This window comes from Panthera pardus, unplaced genomic scaffold, assembly GCF_024362965.1.
Source record: "Panthera pardus isolate Hobbes unplaced genomic scaffold, ASM2436296v1 HiC_scaffold_10, whole genome shotgun sequence".
Lineage (NCBI taxonomy): Eukaryota > Metazoa > Chordata > Mammalia > Carnivora > Felidae > Panthera > Panthera pardus.
The window spans coordinates 87,462,448-87,469,914 of NW_026526655.1; positions in this window are offsets into that span (position 1 = coordinate 87,462,448).

Genomic DNA, 7,467 nt, shown 5'->3' on the forward strand with positions numbered 1-7,467 from the left:
TGGGTGTGTTTGCTCTAAAACGACAGATACATTCACAGTATTTCTTTTATTCATTCAGTACATTTAGGTAGGAGTGGTTTTATAGAAGTATATTCCACATTTTCGTACCTACATCAAAGTAAGAGCACTAGACATAATTTGGCCTTTCTGTATCTTGAGTTAATAATGAGACAGTGAATTTTAACATAATCTATTAATCTGTATTTTATTTTTCAGATGTTTATTCCTACTTTCATGTGTGTGTGTGTGTGTGTGTGTGTGCGTGTGTCTTTATTCTATGTGGTCATACACAACTTTTAGATTGCAAGGCAAAAATGTTGCCATTTCCATGCATAGAAAGGACCTCCACTCAGCCTTTTGTTTTCCATAGCCTAGCCGCATATTGGAAGTACATGGTTAAGAAAAGGTGGCAGCTCCAAGCTTTGAACTAATAACAATAAAGACCTACATCTGCAATTTCTTACAAAGTACCAAATGCAGCCCTAAGCATCCTCAAATGCTAGGCTCATCTCTGTGATTTTTGCCTCTCAGTTTTCAGATTTCTAATTCTTCACTTCCTTATTAACTCTTTAATGTTTGTCTGATGATCTTTATTATGTTTCCCTACCTTCTAAGAGCTCCTAAGCAGGAACATTGGTCTGGATGCCTAATCAGCCATTCGCAGAGTTGAAGTCTGGTCCTGCCATTTTCAAGCCATCCACTGAGTGCCTCCTCACACTCGCATGCCTTCTCTGAGCTTTATATTTGAAGAGTAACAATACCCCCCAATACTTCCATTCTATCCATTTGTGTTTGTCACAGCACATTGATAATAAAGAGAGCAGGCCTCTTCAAACTTGTGATTTTCAGCAAAGTTTTTATTAAACTTCCAGTTTCTAATCATTTCTCTTTTTTTCTTTTTCTTTTCTTATTCTCTGCTTCTTCCATTGGTGGCATTTTAGCTTTCAAGTGTAGAACAGCATGGTATTATTGGTTAAAAGGTAATAGAATTGTTTTAACTGCAATGTCAGCTGCAGGAGGAAGGAAAGGGAATAAGAAAGTTTAGAAAGGAAAAATAAGTTTGCAAAGTAAGCTACCTCAGAGAAAAATTACAAAGCATATAGCACCTTTAAAGACTTTCCAGAGGGGGAGTCCTAGGAGAGAATGGATTGAGGATCTATGGAAAGAAATATAAAGATATTTGAGAAATATAAGGCTCTCTAGGCATTAGGAATGGGTGGGATTAGGCATAGGATTCAGGAATTATGGCTTTTAGGAAGAAGAACTGAAATATCTCACTTGTAAGGAATTTATAAGTCAGGGTTCAGATGAGGGTTGAGGACTAAACTGTACATATTTCCAAGGAAATTATCATACAATGCTATTTATACCAGTAGGAACAAAACTGTGAGAAAATTCAGTTTAATAATGAAAATCTATATTAGATATAATCATTTCTTTAAATTACTTATTAGGTATTTTATTAGTTTTAGTAGGGATGCCACACAAATTTACCACAAACTGGGTACCTTAAAAAAAACTCAGAAATTTATTCTCTCACACTTGGAGCCTGTAAGTCCAAAATCAAGATATTAGCTGGTCCATACTCCCTTTGAAAGTTGTAGGGAAGAATCCTTCAGTTTCCTATTTCTACTTTCTGGAGGCATTCCATGCCTTACAGCTGCATCATTCCAATCTCTGCCTTCATCTTCAACTGGGCTTCTTCCCTCTATTTTGCTGTCATTGTCCTACTACAAGGACACTGCACATTGGATCTAGGGTCCAACCTAATCCAGTATGATCTCATTTTAGTTTAGTCACATCTGCAAATATGGTCATATGCTGAGGTTTCAAGTAGGTATACAGCTTTGAGGGACAACATTTAACCTATTGTGGGTACAAGTGTTATATTTGTATCAGTAGCTAAGTATGCAGAGTATTACATTTGCTGTACTGCTTTTGTTATTTTATTTTATTTTATTATTTTATTATAATTATCTCCTATATTCATATGCCTGGTCTTAGTTTATTTTATTTTCAGTTATGGATTGGATTCAATTACCCATTCAACAAGCATTTATTTTGTGTCTGGAAGGTGCTATACACTTTGCTAGACACTTAGGATATAACAATGAATAAAACATAATAGATGAAAAAAACAGAACATAATGGGATAATGAAGTTTCTAAATATGCAGCAATCATAAGTGGAGATTTTTAATGGCTATATTAGAAGTGATACTTTCCAAGTAGAGGAAACAGCATGAGAGAAAATGACAGCTTTGAAATAGCATGGTGAGTTTTGAGAACAGCAAGCAGTTCTATGAGACAAAGCAATACAAGGAAGGTTTGGTGAGAAGTGAAGATAGGAAGGAATTTAAGAGCCAAATCACACCAATCTTCTATAGCCTCCTATGCAAGCTGACTGTAATTCTTTTGATACAAAAGCAACCTGGAGCTTGCTTTGGATTCTGTGTCTCCCTCTCTCTCGGCCCCTCCCCTGCTCATTTTCTGTCTCTCTCTCTCAAAAATAAACATTAAAACATTTTTTAAAAAAGGCACAGAGATGAAATTTGTGATGTGCCTATGAGCCCACAGGTTGTTGATATGGGAAAACACAACCTTGGAGAATCATGTAGTTGTGGGAATACTATATACAGAACTTTTAACACCCCTTTTAGAACATACAGATTTCTATGAAAACAGCTCCGTTGGCCAGGAATCCAGAGATGCACCTTGTTTTCTCTTTCAAGTGACTTCAAAGTAATAAATAATATTAAGACCTTTCTGAAACCAATAGGAAATTATAATAATCAATAATTACAATTTTAATCCATAAAAAATGCATTCAAATAGCACTATGCTGGAAAGTACTTTGTTTGTAGGTGTTAGAAGTTTTCTAAAAGACAGTAGTCTTTGGCTCAGAAACTGTAAATATATGCTCATGAGAGAAAGTGACTTCAGACTGAGGGACTGAAGGCAGGATAAATAGTCATATTAAAGCCTGAATCATTGGTAGGAATCAGAGCATGACTGGATGGAGAAACACAACAGAAGACTGGGTTCCAGTCTAAGATCCAGAACTGAAACAATAGTATCAGCATTGATGCAATAAAATGGGCATTTTGCTATCTAATTGTGATAATGCATAATTTGTGGATCTGTGATGAAATAAAATATTTTCTAAAAAATGAGCACTTTGAAGCATAGGAAAATGCAAAGATGAATAGGAAAGAATTTTTTGTCTACTGGTTTAAAAAATCAAGCTTTTTTAACATTTACATGAAATACTGAAATATGGATATGTGAGCTGAAAGAAATCCAATCAATATGGACTTTAGCAGGTGAGCTAGAATGTCACTCTCAATGTTAATTATGTAAAGACATTTTTTTTTTAATTTTTTTTTTTAACGTTTATTTATTTTTGAGACAGAGAGAGACAGAGCATGAACAGGGGAGGGGTGGAGAGAGAGGGAGACACAGAATCTGAAACAGGCTCCAGGCTCTGAGCTGTCAGCACAGAGCCCGACGCGGGGCTCAAACTCACGGACCGTGAGATCATGACCTGAGCCGAAGTCGGACGCTTAACTGACCGAGCCACCCAGGCGCCCCTATGTAAAGACATTTCTTAAACAATTTTTGCGTACTAGTCACTGGCATATATAAGCTGAAAGTCTCAGAATTTTCTGGAATGAAAACAAAATATTGTACATCATAGAACAGAATCTGAACTTATTTCATATAAATTCTTAGTCTAATATTATATAAAGGATCTGATACAACAAACTCAGTTTTAGGGGGCATGTATGAATTCACCATTTCTCTGATCATTACTCCCAGACTGTCCTTAGCAATCGACTTCTACAACATTAGGTAGTGTCATAAAATAAGAAAATACTAATAGTAAAAAAAAAAAAATCACACAATGTTGGAATTACGACAAAAGGACATAGGACCCAATGAAAAGTCTTTTTTTTTTTTTAACGTTTATTTATTTTTGAGACAGAGCATGAACGGGGAAGGGTCAGAGAGAGAAAGAGACACAGAATCTGAAACAGGCTCCAGGCTCTGAGCTGTCAGCACAGAGCCCGACATGGGGCTCGAATCCATGAACCGCGAGATCATGACCTGAGCTGAAGTCAGACGCTTAACCTACTGAGCCACCCAGGCACCCCTGAAAAGAGTTCTAGATGGGGAGAGCTGGAACAATTTGAAAAAATAAATAAATAATGTATCATTGGACTATAACCCAAGTATAAAATAAATATCCATGAGTTTATACTGATACGAATAAATAATTGAATAAATAAATGAATGGGGGGGAGGGAGGGATAGACAAATATCCTATGCAGAAGAATACCAAATAATTTATACAGATACACTGCCTTCAAAAAGGTAGAGCATAACTTCCTACTCCTAAAGTCTGGGCTGACCAGGTTGACTTTCTTCCAAAAAGCACAGTATGGAAATGGAGGAATGATAACTTTATAGTGGTGAAACCTAACAAACACTATCTCAGCCGGGTGATCAGGTTAATATCAATAATGATAAGCCGTGTTGATAACATGTACCCTTGATATAATATATTGAAATGGCAATTCACCTCTGTAGTCTTCCTCCCAGTAACCCATATCCCCATTCTAATCACAAGAAAATATCAGATAAACTGGGATAAATCCCAGTTGAGAAATATTTTACAAAACATCTTACCAGTATTCTGTCAAGGTGATTAAAAACAAAGTCTGAGGAAATGTCTCAGTTAAGAGGAACCTGAGGAGACATGATGACTAAATGTAACGTAGTATCTTGGATGGGATTCTGGAATGGATTTAAGAACATTGGATAAAACTGGACCCTAGTTAATAATATATCAATATTGGCACATTAATTGTAACAAGTGTACCAGAGTAATATAAGATGTTAATAATAGGGGAAACTGGGTACAGGATATATGGGAAGTCTCTTTATTATTTTTGCAATTTTTCTTTAAATCTGGAATTGTTCTAAAATAGAAAGTTTATTTTAAAAAATTTACTTGTTCATTCTGAGATATTGCCATTTCAGTACAGCTGGCTTGATGCTGAACCCCAGTAGAGAATGTGAAGCAGGACTGGCTCAGTTGAGCATTACCTCTTACAAAAACACACAGATAGTTTCCAAGATGGACATATAATCCATATTACTTCAGTCAGAGCAAATCCTGAAGTGTTTTGTGAATGGACTAAAAAAAAGAGGTGTTGTTTTTGTTTTTGTTTTTGTTTTTTTCCTCTTCTGCCAGATGAGCTGTGTGCATGTGGTCCTGGAGCCCCCTGCCACCACAAAGGCAGCAACTGACTTAGGACAGAATGAGAAAATGAGCTGAGATTTGCAGAGTGTAATGCTTATTTTAACCACATTTTCTGAGTTCCTGGCTCTAGTAATTTTTAAATCAAGTATAACTTTTGTTTTCCATTTATATGAGCCAGTATGATCCTCCTTTTGCTTAAGCCAGTTCAAGTTGTGACCCTGGCAACAAATTACTCTAATTCTAACTGATATAATGTATTTGAGATAAAGCATAGAATTGTCAGGGGAATATAGAGCTTCTAATAGGGTTCACCTTGGGAGACACTGCATAGCTTAAACCATGGACCTAGTGGCACAGGGTGACATTGTGGTAGACTGAAGATAGTTGTCTGATTTATCCCTCAACATTTGTATGAAATACAGCTGTTCTATTTAATGAAGCAATTAGGTATTTTCCTGTAATAAATGAGTTAAGTGGAGACAATACGGTCCATATGTTCATTCATTATTATTATTTTTTAAGGAATGCTTGAGTGCCAATATGTGAGGAGTCAACAACAGTGAACAAAAGACAATACTCTGGTTTCATTTTAATAGGAGAATATGGGTCCTATACAAGAACCAATGTACAAAAAAGCAAAATGAAAGTGACTGTATCATTAGTGAAGTACTGATAAACACCATGGAGCAAGTAGAGGATAGAGGAGACCAGAAGAGGAGAGAGGAGGGTGTCACACAGATGGCTGGGGAAGGAATATTATGGTTATGGGGAATAGCATAGCAAAGGTCATGAGTTGGCTATGACTGATGTAATGGTTAACTGTATATGTCAACTTGGTCCGGTAATGGTGCCCCGATATTTGATCAAACATTAGTCTAGATGTATCTGTGAAGATGTTTTTGGATGAGAGTAACATTTAAATCAGTGGACTTTGAGTAAAACATATTGTCCCCCATGATGTGGTTGACCTCAGCCAATCAGTTGAAAGCCTTAATAGAACAAAGACTGACCTCCCCGGAAAGAAGGAATTCTGCCAGCAGATTTCCTTTGAACTTAAACTGAAACTCTTCCCTGGGTCTCCAGCCTGCTCATCTACCTGGGAGATTTTTTTGACTTGCACCTCCACAGCTGTGAGCTAATTCCTTACAACACACACACACACACACACACACACACACACACACATATATATATACACACATATATATATATATATATATAAACACACACACATATATACAAATATATATATATACATATACACACATATATATATTTGGTAAATTCAAAAAACAACAATGAAATCCAAGTGGTTTGGGCAGAGGGAGTGAGGGGAGAATACGTCAGCCTTATTAGCTTTGCCTCACAGTCAGAGATTTTTATTTGTAGGGTGGAGGTGGGTCATTCAGCAAACTGACAATAATTAAATTCACTAACAGTTTCAATCCTCCTAGCTCTGTATTGTTACTATTCTAAATAGTCTTCATGTGTTGATATCTTTACATGATAAGGTATACCTATCATTTCTACATTTTGAGTCTCCAATTAAATGTGGCTCTGACAATGATAAAACCACAGACTAATATGTCAAATAAAATAAAAATAAAGTAAAATATAATTGATTATCTTGTATTTTATAATAAAACAAAGTCTCTAACACCCCTTCTCTGCTCCCCCTGACAATTATTAGAATAAATTTTTATTTTCCCTGTTGCTTCTTGGCAGTGGGAAAATATATCGTAAGAAATTAAAATGCAAAATATTTCTAAATTTGCCAGTTCTTCAGAACTGAGTATTACAGTTAAGCTTCCAAAATTCCAATTCTTTAACTTGACACTAAAAGTTCCACTATTTTCTAACTCAGCTTTCTGAGGAATATTAACCAAACCCCCCTACAAGAGCTAAGTAATTCTAGTCTTCTTATATTTCCATTTATTTTTCATGAATTCCAGTTCTGATTCCTAATAAATCATTTTTGATTGTAGGTACAAAGAAAATGACATTTTGTTAATTTGAAAAAAGGAGAATTCTTTATTGTGTCTAATGTACTGGATCTCACTTTTGTCATCAGATTTCAAAGCTCCCTTCCTGTTCCAGAGGAAGTTGAACAACAACGACAAATTTTTGATATGATTAGCGGACAGATCTAGGCCATTATGTAGGATGGAATTCAAGAGAAATCAAGTAGCTTTTAAGAAGTAT